Source organism: Mytilus galloprovincialis, chromosome 9 (assembly GCF_965363235.1).
Source record: "Mytilus galloprovincialis chromosome 9, xbMytGall1.hap1.1, whole genome shotgun sequence".
Taxonomy (NCBI): Eukaryota; Metazoa; Mollusca; class Bivalvia; order Mytilida; family Mytilidae; genus Mytilus; species Mytilus galloprovincialis.
The window spans coordinates 46,291,779-46,307,500 of NC_134846.1; the positions used below are offsets into that span (position 1 = coordinate 46,291,779).

General features: G+C 33.1%; 1 long non-coding RNA gene across 1 annotated transcript; it reads right to left on the reverse strand.

The window, feature by feature from the left end:
- Positions 1–9,450: 9,450 nt before the first annotated feature.
- On the reverse strand, positions 9,451–13,902 carry LOC143045120 (uncharacterized). Its single transcript, XR_012968874.1, has 3 exons — positions 13,300–13,902; positions 10,553–10,786; positions 9,451–9,688 (listed from the first exon to the last, which is right to left on the reverse strand). It is a non-coding gene; the product is annotated as an uncharacterized LOC143045120 (long non-coding RNA).
- Positions 13,903–15,722: the final 1,820 nt, after the last annotated feature.

Genomic DNA, 15,722 nt, shown 5'->3' on the forward strand with positions numbered 1-15,722 from the left:
CTGCATGTTGTACTAGAAGCAAGAGTACACCTTATTGCTAATCCCGGCTGACCCGGCCGCTTGAACTTTTGACGCATACAACAATCACTTTTCCATTGTGGCGTCAGATATTTTGTTTTATGACGTCAAAATTTTACGGGAACCTGTGTGATATGCAGTAATGGCGGACATATAGCGATAAGGTGTATTGTGTCTTCCTGTTTATTTTGATGGTAATATCATATTCTTTGAGTGATACTTAAATCGACAATTCAAAATTGTACTAATTATATTTATAATAACATACTGCTCATATTCGTAAAAAAAAAATTGAAATGCAATGATTTATTTCAATATTACAAGAGAAATGACATCGTAACATTAATTCTACTATTTAAGCATTTCTATATAATTTACACATATGTATTGTTAAGTGCAAATCAAAGTACTGAAGTACTGAACATCGGATGATCGCAAGTTCTTGTGAATGGTCAAAAGCACTTGTTTCAGAAAAAAACACATCTATATACCTGAAACTGAGGGTAATGTACAGAGATATATATTTTTTTATGAGACAAGTTCGTGCGTGGATGATGAATAAATTACTGGAAATTCAACCTCACCGCAATAACTGTTATATTGTAGTGATACAAATCAGTATAAACTGGTTTATTGTTATATATTATATTGATATAACATTTATATGCATATATATTTTTTATCCATTTGTATATCATTCTATTCTACTATTCTTATGATAGTGTATTGCAAGTGCATGGTGGACACGTACTCTTTTGTAAAAATTCGATTTGCAGTGTAATGTTTTAAAATTCGTATGTCAAGCTGCATGAGGGTTTGTAGGTGATCGGTTGTAACTTGGTCTCATTTTCTAGTGCTTCTCATTCAAAAACAAATGTATAGGCAAACAAAAACAAACCAACATTACACAGAAAACTGAACAGGGAGCAACAGGAACCTCACAAAACCCTTGGGATGAAATCAGCTCTTACGTACAGATAAGCAGTTCCAACTATTGGCACCCTTTGTGCTGTTAAGGGCAAGTCACATTTTGGTGATAAGTCACATTCCCTAATAACACAATCGTTTAAAAAAGAGCCATCAATTGTAGCTCCGACGAGAGGAATTTATCTTGTATCTATGACACAGATATTCTATATCGGTAAATCAAATTATGAGAAACAGTCCGTTAAACATTCGAAGGCATGACTTCAACTTTAACGAATACCACTTAAAATCTGTTGTTCAATTTACCGTTTCAGAATCTAAAACATTCTGTGTAATATTTTCGAAATCGTACACGAAACTCTTATTATAATGTACAAACAGTTAGATAACCCAAATTCCTTTAAATTCTGAAGGCGAATTGATTCTGAGTTATCAGCAAATATGTTGCAAATTAGATAAAGCAACACGCTCGCTCGGTCCGAATGCTCTGCTGTAAATATATATACTAGTATAAATTTTATATACCGGTATGTTTCGGAGTTAAGAGTGATATCCATTTCATTGAACCAGTATACTAGTAAATTATTGTTCAGGGGTCAGCTGAATATAGCCCTTGTTGTGGGATTTTCTGGCTGCACTGAAGATCATTGGGTTGTTTTCTGCTCTTTAAAAGGGTTGTGGTCTCTTTGACGCATTCCCCGTTCCATTTTATATTCTAAGTTAAGCCTTTCAATTGATATTTTATAGTGTGTCTTTTTATATTGTGATGTTATACTATTGTTTCGGAAAAGGGAGACAGTTTGATTAAAACGTTTAATCCCGCTTCAAATGTTTGCACCTGTCCTAAGTCAGGAATGTGATGTACAATGGTTGGCGTCTGTTTATGTAGTTCATACGTGACGTGTTTCTCGTTGATATATAGATTGGCCCGTTGGTTTTCCCATTTGAATGGTTTTACACTGGAAATTTTGGGCCTCTTTATAGCTTGCTATTCGATGTTAGCCAAGGCTCTGTGTTGAAGGTCGTACCTTGACCTATAATGGTTTACTTTTACAAATTGTTACTTGGATGGAGAGTTGTCTCATTGGCACTCATACCATATCTTCTTATATCTCTAAAACATTTCTTTTCCAATCAAGTTTTTCTCGGCAGCACTTTGCATTGATATAAGCGATTTACACAGAAGATGAAACTAAGTGGAAAACTGACTCCATAATCTGCTTTTTAAGTTTTAAACGATCAGTTTGGATTAGTAAGAGAAATCTCTGGTTTTAGGGTTGAGATGTTTAAAAAAATTCTTTTCTTTGTTCGTCGTAGTCCTCTGTCTTTTGATTGGATGATTGTTACATCGTTCGATGCTTACTATTCCATGAGATAATTCAGTAGACTGTAGATGTTTAGTGTGGTGGTACTTGCGTTATTTTAGTAATATTTTTGCGCTATCCTTCGAGGTCGTATGCTGTCCATGGTCCTTTGTTTTGTATAGTTATTCCAAATAGTTGCCTGTTGTTTCTAATATGGAAATAGGCAGATGTGATATATGATTGCCAATGTGACAACTATTCACCAAAGTTCAAAAGAAATTGGTGCGAGTAATTATAGTATACCATAAAGCCTTCAATAATGAGAAAAACTCATACCATATAGTCAGTCGGCTTTAAAAGTCACCGATATGAAAAAAAATGTGAAGTATTGAATTGAGAAAACTAGAAAACCAACGTCATATATAAAAATAAAATGTGGTTTGATTGCCAATGAGACAACTCTTCACAAGAGACCAAATGACACAGAAATAATCATCTATATGTCATTGTACGGCCTTCAACAATGAGCGAAGCCCATACCACATAGTCAGGAAAAAAACCCGAAAGGACAAATGTAAAACAATTTAATCGGGAGAACTAACAGCTTGATATATGTACAAACAAGAATGTGTTCATAGTACACGGATGCCCCACTCGCACTATCATTTTCTATGTTCAGTGGACCGTGAAATTGGGGACAAAACTTTATTATTTAAAAAAATTATAAAATTATTTCATGAATGAACTTTTTCCCGCACTATTTTTTACTATGTACGATATTTACAACTGTTTATTATTGAATAAGTAAAAGCCCGAGTGTATCGAAAGAGTCCGGTATGCAAGAACAAGTTGATATTTGACGAAGATGTCGGATAATTGACAAGTAATAATGGTTTGATTTATCTTAACAATACACAGGTGATAGAATATAAAATAATCGATAGTTATATGGCTTATGTCTCACACCAAGGACGAGTAAAGGTAAATTCGGCTTCTGTGGTGGATCCATCCATTTTAAAAAGGGGGGTCCCAACCCAGGACAAAGGGGGGTTCCACCTATATGTCCCCATTCAAATGCATTGATCGCCCAAAAAAAAGGGGGTTCCAACCCCGGAACCCCCCCTCCCCTTGGATCCGCCACTGGGCTTTAATAGAAAAGTGCATCGTTTTTGTCAAACTGACATCGATCTGATAGTTTTGATGCCAAAAATAACTTGAAAACTTTTAATTCCGTTACCCTCGGAAAATGTTTTAAAACTTTTTGATCGTTTTTTTTGGTAAAAATTCCGGGTTTTTTTTTAAATGTAACTTGCAGGTTATTAAGAAATATGTTATAGTGAGTTTTTCTCAACGCTAAGCTTAAACTTTTATGCAGTTTGTACCAATTTGAAAATAAGGATATGAGGTATGTTTACCAATAAATCAACTACACATCAGATACCAAATTATTTACGTTGAGGTAAGCAGTTGTAGCTCACCGTACGGCTGTCAGTAATCAACAACAGCCATACTATAGACATAGGCGTTGAGCACACTATTGTTGTCACATTTGGAAACGTTGTATGTTTACGCCAGATTTAAGAATTATTGTCTTGTAATATTGCCTTCCAAAATATTCTTGTTACATATTGTGTTTTCTGTGAATATCTTTGTGAATTTCCGTTATCCTGCTTATGTTTTATTGCATAAAGTTAGAAAGAACCTCAACAGTTCATGTTTTAATCTTATTCAATAAAATATATGTAATGACTTCGAAGAAACACTGGAAGCACCCCAACAGAAGGCATAATGATTACTTCTTAACTGAAGGCTTAACAAAACAAAAGAAAGAAATTTTAGTCAGAGAACATCTAAATAAAGGTCTGAAATTATCATGTTTATTTACACATATTTTCTACACAAGAATTCATAACTACTAATCACAAAGTCTGCAAACTTCAAAGTAAGAACCGAATCATAAACTCAGGCCATCGTAAAAGTTTAAAAAACTGACGAACTAGCTATGGAAGTTGAAAATTATGTTCCTATTATAGAAAGTACGTGTATCTTACCATCACAAATAACTGTAATGTCAAGGACGTTCCATGTTTCTAATATCTTTTTATTTCGTATTTCAGAGAACAAAAACTTCACCTTCAAGAACAAAGAGGGTAACAAGTACTTGTGTAACTGACTATAAATATTCATTGTGATACAAAATGAATACATATCCGCATTTTGAAAAAAATATTTCCACCATTGAAAAAAATAACCAAATACAAGAAATCCGACGGACAGTGTAATTATAACAAAATAGCAGGGAACAGATGCCATAACAATCTGAGAATCGGGAGGATAAGTTAGCATTTCATCGCTTTGGCAACAAATATTTGTTCATGCAAAAGCTTTAACTAAAATATATTTTGAAAGACTTTTATCTTGGAAAAAGAATTGGCTTGTGTGAAGCCACATGAAAATATCAGGATAAAATGGTTATTCAAAACAAATGCTAAAAAGTGATTAAAAATGAGACTCAAGAGATGTAGACGCACCGAGAGAAACAACAAATTCAAATAGGTACAATGCATTGTGATTGTTGACACGGATATAATTTATAATGACTCTCTGATTGTCAAGACAAGAGATATTGAATAAATAAAAAGCTTAGAATATCTTTTTCATAGTTTATTAAATCTTTATTTACACTTTAACTTTGCTGAAGAAATGAGTCTCGCATATAATATTTAAAAAAATTATATATTTCCTCATATTAGATATATGACAAAGAAGTAAATGTTTTGCATATATCATATATGAATATAGGGAAATATATGAGCAAATAGTTCAGTGGTTGACGTTGGTTCATGTCTGTCATATTTGTTTTTCATTAATTGTTTTACTATGGATTTGGTCGTTAGTTTTATTAATTTAATTGTTGCAAATTGTTTATGTCGGAGCCTTTTATAGCCGACAATACTGTATGTTTTTTTCTTATTTTTGACGGTCGTAAGGTTGCCTATAGTTGCTAACATTCACTTCATTTAAACTTTGGTGGAAAGTTGTTTCATTGGCAGTCATACTACATCTCAATATTTTGATGCAAACTGGAAATAATTAGATCGTACGAATTATATTCCTCTGTCCGTCGTAAACAAACAAAAAACAATTTATTAGGATATTCCATATATTATTTGCAATTTAAATATTTTTCTTTCTACGAAATTTATTTTCCTTTGGGAGTCTAAATACGAATTGAATGTGCAAATTCTAGCATCCTTCGTCCCCAGGTACCAATATGATATATCTTCCTGCATACAAAACAAAATAGTTAGTTGGATCATCTTTACAGTTCACATAGCTTCTTCCCATCGTTTTTTCATTCATTTTGATCACAGTCACAATTGATTGTTGCTTGTTTAAAGGTCAGTGACAATACGTTCATGCAAACATAATACTTGATGATATGTACAAGAAGAAGATTTATGAAAAAATATGCAAGATGTTTAAATTTATAAAGAACTATTGGTACAGAACTTAAATATTCTTAAGTTTTATGGCACTTACCAATATACCAATTTTGGTTAGCCAGAAGATATTTTAAACATTAAATCGTCATTTAATGACATTCTCATTGTCTGTGTTATATCTTTTTTCAAACTAATTTAAAGCGTTTCATTACGAAATGTAAGTACTGTGTTTAAACTATTGTCAATTACATCGGAAGAATACACTGTGGCTTATAATTGACAACATACAAGTCTTATTTGGTGATTGACATTTCAACTAAAACTAAATAAATGTGTGCCTTTAATTGTTGATAAAGAAAAACATGGCATGACATCCTTGTTTTAGTACCATTTTACTTCTTGTACAACTGTGTAAAAGTTCATCGAAGACATACCAGATATATATATTATAAACTATCACAAGATCTTGTTCGCTAATGTTTCGGTCTATCAAGTATGACAAATTCTACAATTCACAAACAAAATAGAGAAGATTAGAATAGAGATGAGAAACGGGGAATGTGTCAAAGACAAAACATCCTGAATAAAGTACAAAACAGCCCAAAGCCAGTAATATGTTTTCAACACAGCGAGAAAATTAAAATATATTGTTTCATTTATTTACTTTGTAGTCTTAGCATTGCTGATTATTTTTTTAATCGTCATTTTAGAAAAATAACACAAAAGAGAGGCAAAAGATACTAAAGGGGCATTCAAACTCATAAGTCGAAAAAAAAAAACAATGCCATGACTTACAAATAAAAAAGACTAACAGACAACACAATTATAGTACACAAATTACAACATAGAAAACCAAAGACTGAACAGCACGAACCTAACCAAAACCTAGTGTTGATAGTAGGAGCTCGGGAAGGATAAATCAAGATATGATAAGACTTAACAGTATATGTTGTTTCCTTTATCTCCAGTTCGATGGGATAGGTTCGTTTAACATATAAAGTAACCACATTTTATATTATTTAGTGAGAGCACATCATCTACATAGCGGAATTTAACGTTTTAGGATTTAAAGATACTGTTATCTTCTTATCTTTCTACCTAATAAGTTTCTAAGTGAAATCGGCCTTATATAAATAAAGGAACAGGTCGGCAAGAAGAGAGACACAGTTTTCCCCATGGGAATGCCGATTATTTGTTGAAAAAACGTCCTGCAATCGATAAATCAACAATCTTGATAATGTCAGATTAAAAAAAAATGTTGTTTGAATGAGAGTGATTTTCTAACAATGGAGGATGTATCCCTCCCTAAGACAAGATACTTGTATCTACGTTGGCCATTCAGTTTAATGCAACAAAGCAGGATCAACTTTTTCAATTTGTCTTTTAGTTTGGAATGGGGATTACTTGTGTTAAGTGTAGAAAAAGCAAATTCGTTTATGCTATTGCAAGGTGAAAGGGTCTTAGATAAGTGGTACTGGAAAAGATTTTTTGATTTTTTTAGTCTCCCCATCTGATTCACGCCACCTCTAGAAATATGTAGTGTCACAATATCTTTGAAGCCCGGCTTTGATTTTTGATCATATTGATGTTTATCATTTAGAATGAGGTTTCGTGGATCATTTGGAAGACCCAGAAATATACCATTGTACATAAGGACACAAATGTAATTTATGAATCCAATTCAGTGAATAAACAAGTCTCCATCTCTGTTCAAAATTTCAAAGGAACACAGACCTATGATTATCCAGGATTTCCTTTAGTGAGTGTCGTCGGGGTATATGTTGAGTTTCCAAGTGAATTGTAAATACCTTATTCATTTATCAAGAAATTTATGTTATGTGATTTACACACAAAAATATGTTGTTTTGGACTTATCTACGGAGACAACAACATATGTTTCATGGAGGTAGGACAAGTGTTTAGCACTATGTGGGTCTTTAAAGATAAATGTAGCATGGGTATTAATAGACCCATTCAGTTTCTTAATTCTCATTTGTGTTACCTCACAACCTAAATCCATTCAGGAAGGGTATTTACGTCTTCATTTTCGTGTTTAGCTCATTGCCTGGCATAATCTTCGACTGAATTCAGTATTTTGAAGTTGTGTTTCCAATTGATGGATTTAGGCTTACGATATTCTAGGCTTTTGAATAACAAATTTGTGTTGTTGGAAAGTTTAAAGTTACCGGTTATAACGTGGCCAGCTGGAATATATGTGAATGGGGAACTAGCACAGGTTCAATCAGTATGTTTAATAGGTTTAAAAGTCGTTAATATTGAGAATCTGCAACACGTGTTTGTAATAAAAAAAATATATATACTAGAAGTTGCAATTGGTTTGGTATACCAGAAGATATACAAAATGATAGGTACAGACTGGTCTATAAAATAGGGAGGAATTTTTGAATTATCTGAATAATGCTGAAGGATATTGCCAAAGTTGATGTAACAAATACCTGTGTTTACAAAGAAAAGTTTAAGAAAGGATCTTTTCTCCTTTCATCTTTCACAATGCAAACTGGTTTGAAAAGTCTGTGACTTGCAATATCCGAACTGATAGCTGTAGGTTAGTATTGATTTGAATGATGGTTAGTTACAGTGGTTTCCAAACATAAGTAATTCAGAGGATGAAGCGTCCCATTTTCGAATCCAGTATACTTCTTTTTGTCTACAGAGATGTGTTGCAAGTTGCGGATTGTTAGTCATGGTTTTGTGGTATATAAGATTCATTTGATAATTCATGTAAAAATAAAAAAATAGGAGGCAACCGTAGATATAAAAATAAGGCGATGTGGTATGATTGCCAGTGAGACAACTATCCATAAAAGTTCAAATGAAGTGGATGTAAGTAGTTTTAGGCAACCGATGTTTACTGGTGTTCTTATCTCTTAAAGTCTAGATAGTAACAATGAAATTGATCTTCAATCCATTTACGCAAAATTCATCACCTTTACAAGTTTTATCAAATGAATCCAAGGAAGCACAAGTTACCATTTGGAAACCATCATTTGTAGAAAAAATCTTACTAACAGTGACGTTGACCTTTTACTCATTGACGCCAATTTTATTAAGTTTAATTCCCTTCTGTATATCGTCTTTCTACACAAGTGCAACTCCAGACATTCAGGGGAAACTCAGATTAACATACAAATTCAAATTGTTATAAATGTTTTCATTTTTTAGTATCAATAAAAATGACCTCAAACCCCTTGACCCAATATTCAATAGCTAATTTTTCCTGCCTGATAACTGTCATCTGAATAAGTTTCAACCCAATCAAATATGAGAAACTCAAGTTAACATCCGGACACCATTTCTTGTGAATATGCTCTATTCTTTTTGACATCTGAACTATTGATCCTAATTATAGAAAATCGACTTTCCATTTTCTTTATACATTCCATCTGTATACGATATATTTCCAACAAACCAGGGGTACTTGAGTTATCGTTCGATGGAAGATGGAAGGAAAGAAGAACAAAAAAAGCAATTACTTTATCATTCAGAAATGCTTTCAGGAACCATAAAAAGAAGTCATGAGTATAAAAAATATTGAATAATTGTCAATGAAACAAAATACACAAAGAACCAAAATCAAATTTAGATGTCTAAATAAAGGAAACAGTAGTATACCGCTGTTCGAAATTCATAAATCGATTGAAAAAAAATCCGAGTTACAAACTAAAACTGAGGAAAACACATAAAATACATGAGGAGAACTACGACACAACAGAAACACAATATTAACACACACAGAAACGAAAATATTTTTTTTTGTTTTCTAAGAGAACACTTGAATTTCAGCGAAGTTTAGTATTGCTTCTTCTGTATTCTGGTCCTTCATCGTCACCTTAACGTAACGTGCTACCATTGGTTCTCTGCAAGACATATATATTATTTCTCCTTTTGCAGCTGCGCCATGATAAAACCAACAAACCTTCATGCTTGATAATGAGTTTCCGATGGTAACTTCAACGTTGCGGAATCTTTTATCTATGAAAATATATTCAAACAAATCATTTATCAAAATTAATACGAAGATTCAAAATTGCAACGGTTTCATGTTTTTCTTAAGGTAGTTTTACTTCCTCTATACATGCATGCGTATCACTGCTATGGTCACTGATAATAAAGTGCATGCATGCAGTTGTTTGTTATTTTTAAAATATGCTAGAAATTTAGTTTCCCGAAGTTAAGTTTGTACATTTTAGAAATGAAGGAGGGGCGAAAGATAACAAAAAATAAACTGACAACACCATAGCTAAAAAATTAAAAAAAAAACCAAACAGACATATAATAGTACAAAAGACAAAACATAGAAAACTATTGATAAATTACACGAACCCCACCAAAAGTTGGGAGTGATCTCAGGTGCTCCGGAATGGTAAGCAGATCCTGCTCCACATGTGGCATCCGTCGTGTTGATCATGTTATAACAAACCCAGTAAATAGGGTTTTTTTCGGTAAGACATATTCGTGGTGAAAAAGGAAATGGATTTTAGTCACGACATAAGGAACATATCCGATATCATCTGTGAAACGGTAATTCCATAACAGTCAACCAACTCGTGGTGTCGTCCGAAAAATTACGGAGGATGATTTCAACTTCACCATTTGGATTGCCAAAGGTATGTAAACTTGCATAAAGAATGAAATGTAGTATCATTTTGAAAACACCATGCGCTGGGGAATGTGATACATGTAAGTTTGCAACTCATGAATTAAGTTATCAATAGAACGTTTTTTGAAATGATAGCGTATACTAGTAGTCTGGACACATTAAATGGAATCAATCATAACGAGATTTATCATATAAGGTTAAACGCACCAAATAGTTGCTTCTTATAGAAAACTTACCACAACAATCTTTCCTGTTGTATATTTTGATAAGTTTTATCATACAACTGCTTTCCAAATCAACCCACCAATACGGGTTGATTTCTCCGTGATAAGCATTATTCTTCCAGAAATATGTTGTGTGTATATAAGTATTGAAATTCCCATCAACAGCCAAACCACATTCATATCCATCCATATATGAACTTTGTCCACATTTCTTTTGAAATGCTAGATTCTTCTTACCACATGATCCTTGAAATAAAAATCAAATGTTTAGATATATATATTTTAAGCTTACAGTGAGTTTAGTACTCAATTTAGAGTGTATGGTACGTTTATTTTGAGTGATGTTTTTCACATATCATTCTCTATAAATAGTAACAATAACGGTTTTCGAGAGTCGCATAGGCATATTTGAAGAGTTAAAGAAGATGGTGTATGATTGTCAATGAGACAACTCCCCAAAAGAGACCAAAATGACATAGAAATTTAAAAGAACCAGAAGTTATTGTTCGTTCATCTTAAACATAAATCTAATAAATCATCACATTGTTTGATAGACAGGTACAGCTACAAATTATATTTATAATATATCTAGCATCATATACAAAACATGTTAACCCGTTCGTTGGAAAGATTGCATTTTATCATTTTTGCATTTGCACTCCTAACGCTCAAAATATCAATCACATTATTTTTCAGTTTCACATAATCACATTTAATATATTTTAATTCTATCCTATTTATTTTCTGTAAACATAAGGAACAGACTTACCATAGAGAAATAGGGAAATATGATTTTATATGTTTAATGCATGTAATGCGCATATTTTAACCATTAGTTCATAAAAGGTGCAAATTTAAAAAAAACTATTATCTTAAGGTGGCTCACCCTAATAGTGATCCCCGGTAGATTTTTTTTATTTTCACATATTCTGTAGATTTTTTTATGTTGAATCCAAAAATGCAAAGAAAAAAGGGGGTCACCAGGCTCGTTTTCCCCTCAAATTGAAGCGAAATGTGCGATTTTGATCCTATTTCCAAACATGCCCACCCTTTCAACAATAACGGTTACATCAAATTCAAAGACTTTTAAAACCAAGTCAGTATGATTTTCATGTGAAAAAACATTAGAATTTGAAATGTAAACCTTTCCCTTGGTTGTTTTTGACTTAAAAATCCTTTTATTTTCAGATTAATCTCTAAATTTTGCATTTTCTAATTTCAGTTTAAGGCAAAAAATATTGGTTTAATCGATTTTTCGTAGAATTTCCCCGGTAGATTTTTTTTAAAAACAGATATGTCAAAGCTATGAACTTTTCGAACATTTTAAGGTAAAATAAAATGGGGTCACCAGGCTTTTAAAAAAGTTACGAGCTTTTGTTTAACCCCTCTACCCCATATGGTCTGATTTCAATGCACTCCATTAATTACTTAATTGTGAATTCTTTATTGATGGCTTTAATAAATTATTGTTTGTAATTATATCAATAAACGATGGCTGAATATAAATGTGGTTATCGTATTAATATTTGTTACCAAAAAGCGAAATTTTGATTATTTTGGTGAAATACGGTAATTTTGTCTGGCGCGAGTTGCTTCCCTCTAATTTGGCGCCATTATCGGACCAGAGGAATTTTAAGGTCGCCATTGCCGAGCAGCATACTATATTGATGAATACGACCATGTACATGCATAACAGACATTGTGGCGAATATACAACGATGAAGGTAGAGTTATTACATAAGAAAACATAGATTTCGATATATAAGGCAGCCAAATGTTATAAGTATAACGAAAAATACAAACTTGGGGGTTGTCTCAAAATACTCGCTACTGTTGAAAATCACTGCGGCTGAAACCTTGCACGGGCTCAATTTCTGTTCCTTGTTTAATGTTATAGATCGTTATAGCTGGTATCTTATTTATGTGTTTATTTTACCCTTTACACACAAGTTGTAAACATGTCTGGCCAGTTTTGAAAAATATCCGTGTGCAAACGGCCGAAGAGGAAGGGATGACATCTACTAGCTATCAATGACTATGAAGCACCACAACTGTCATTTTTACGCTACCGTTAGTGTCAATGAATTAGTCTTTTTTAATCATCATTTTTGATATCTAATTTCGAAGCCAATTTAGGGTCATATGTATGTGGGGTACTCAGGTGGGGTACCCCATAACTTCCCTCGGAACAGTTTCTACTCCTTAGCCCCAACTATATTTCCCTTCCCTTTTTACCCTAAAATCCCCCCTCCTTTCACTCAATACTTCCATCTCCTTGCTCCAAGACAAAATAAAAATGACAAAATATATTTCCAAGATGTACTCCCTTTTCTCTGATCCCTCATTCCCCTGTTTCATTACCCGTATCCACCCCTCAATCAATTAAGGACCTCAAGGGGTTTGATTGACTTGTTTATTTTCTAGAGAATATGATATAATATGGCCTAATTTGTAAATGATAAACCCTACAGTAGGAGGCAATACATCTTATTGAAGGATTCGTCTTGATCAATCACAATTTGTTCATAAGTATTTGTCACTTGAGATTTTTAGCTGTTCGTGTATACTGTATATAAAAGTACATTTTTTCAAAAAAAAATTATTTTGGATTGATTTTGAACATCCTGGTACCAATAGAAGCAGTATTATCACAGGTTTATTTTTTGGTTATATTTTTTTGGTGTCTCATTTTCCTTATTTTCTGTTCAGAAATTCATTTAATTGATTTCATTTCTGTTACAAAATGACAATGAGCTTACCGCCAATTTTTCTGGTCAAAGAAGTATCTCGGGTTGTATCGTGTGTCGTACTATCAAATCCAGTAACTACTTCACTTTCCGAGGTAGACTCTTTAGGTCTGTCGGAATTATCAGGCGGCTCCTTGTTGAGCGCTACCATCAACCGTCTCAGTTGAGTATCCGTCAACGCAGTACCATGACATCTCCCAGAATTGTATATGACTATTCCTATTGCTAAGAAGAAGACCAATATTATTAGTATTCCAACAGTTATACCAATGCATAATAACTTTTCCACAGGTTTGGTTTGAAAAAATGCTGTACCAAACTTCATCTTATTTATTTTCTCTTCGTTTGTTTTGATAAGTTGTAAATTACAGCCTTCTTGCTGAGTGTTATGTAGAATATTATATTCCATTGTTCAGAAGTGAAAATTATAATTAGTTTACTGCATGTTGTACTAGAAGCAAGAGTACACCTTATTGCTAATCCCGGCTGACCCGGCCGCTTGAACTTTTGACGCATACAACAATCACTTTTCCATTGTGGAGTCAGATATTTTGTTTTATGACGTCAAAATTTTACGGGAACCTGTGTGATATGCAGTAATGGCGGACAAATAGCGATAAGGTGTATTGTGTCTTCCTGTTTATTTTGATGGTAATATCATATTCTTTGAGTGGTACTTAAATCGACAATTCAAAATTGTACTAATTATATTTATAATAACATACTGCTCATATTCGTAAAAAAAAAATTGAAATGCAATGATTTATTTCAATATTACAAGAGAAATGACATCGTAACATTAATTCTACTATTTAAGCATTTCTATATAATTTACACATATGTATTGTTAAGTGCAAATCAAAGTACTGAAGTACTGAACATCGGATGATCGCAAGTTCTTGTGAATGGTCAAAAGCACTTGTTTCAGAAAAAAACACATCTATATACCTGAAACTGAGGGTAATGTACAGAGATATATATTTTTGTATGAGACAAGTTCGTGCATGGATGATGAATAAATTACTGGAAATTCAACCTCACCGCAATAACTGTTATATTGTAGTGATACAAATCAGTATGAACTGGTTTATTGTTATATATTATATTGATATAACATTTATATGCATATATATTTTTTATCAATTTGTATATCATTCTATTCTACTATTCTTATGATAGTGCATTGCAAGTGCATGGTGGACACGTACTCTTTTGTAAAAATTCGATTTGCAGTTAAATGTTTTAAAATTCGTATGTCAAGCTGCATGAGGGTTTGTAGGTGATCGGTTGTAACTTGGTCTCATTTTCTAGTGCTTCTCATTCAAAAACAAATGTATAGGCAAACAAAAACAAACCAACATTACACAGAAAACTGAACAGGGAGCAACAGGAACCTCACAAAACCCTTGGGATGAAATCAGCTCTTACGTACAGATAAGCAGTTCCAACTATTGGCACCCTTTGTGCTGTTAAGGGCAAGCCACATTTTGGTGATAAGTCACATTCCCTAATAACACAATCGTTTAAAAAAGGGCCATCAATTGTAGCTCCGACGAGAGGAATTTATCTTGTATCTATGACACAGATATTCTATATCGGTAAATCAAATTATGAGAAACAGTCCGTTAAACATTCGAAGGCATGACTTCAACTTTAACGAATACCACTTAAAATCTGTTGTTCAATTTACCGTTTCAGAATCTAAAACATTCTGTGTAATATTTTCGAAATCGTACACGAAACTCTTATTATAATGTACAAACAGTTAGATAACCCAAATTCCTTTAAATTCTGAAGGCGAATTGATTCTGAGTTATCAGCAAATATGTTGCAAATTAGATAAAGCAACACGCTCGCTCGGTCCGAATGCTCTGCTGTAAATATATATATACTAGTATAAATTTTATATACCGGTATGTTTCGGAGTTAAGAGTGATATCCATTTCATTGAACCAGTATACTAGTAAATTATTGTTCAGGGGTCAGCTGAATATAGCCCTTGTTGTGGGATTTTCTGGCTGCACTGAAGATCATTGGGTTGTTTTCTGCTCTTTAATAGGGTTGTGGTCTCTTTGACGCATTCCCCGTTCCATTTTATATTCTAAGTTAAGCCTTTCAATTGATATTTTATAGTGTGTCTTTTTATATTGTGATGTTATACTATTGTTTCGGAAAAGGGAGACAGTTTGATTAAAACGTTTAATCCCGCTTCAAATGTTTGCACCTGTCCTAAGTCAGGAATGTGATGTACAATGGTTGGCGTCTGTTTATGTAGTTCATACGTGACGTGTTTCTCGTTGATATATAGATTGGCCCGTTGGTTTTCCCATTTGAATGGTTTTACACTGGAAATTTTGGGCCTCTTTATAGCTTGCTATTCGATGTTAGCCAAGGCTCCGTGTTGAAGGTCGTACCTTGACCTATAATGGTTTACT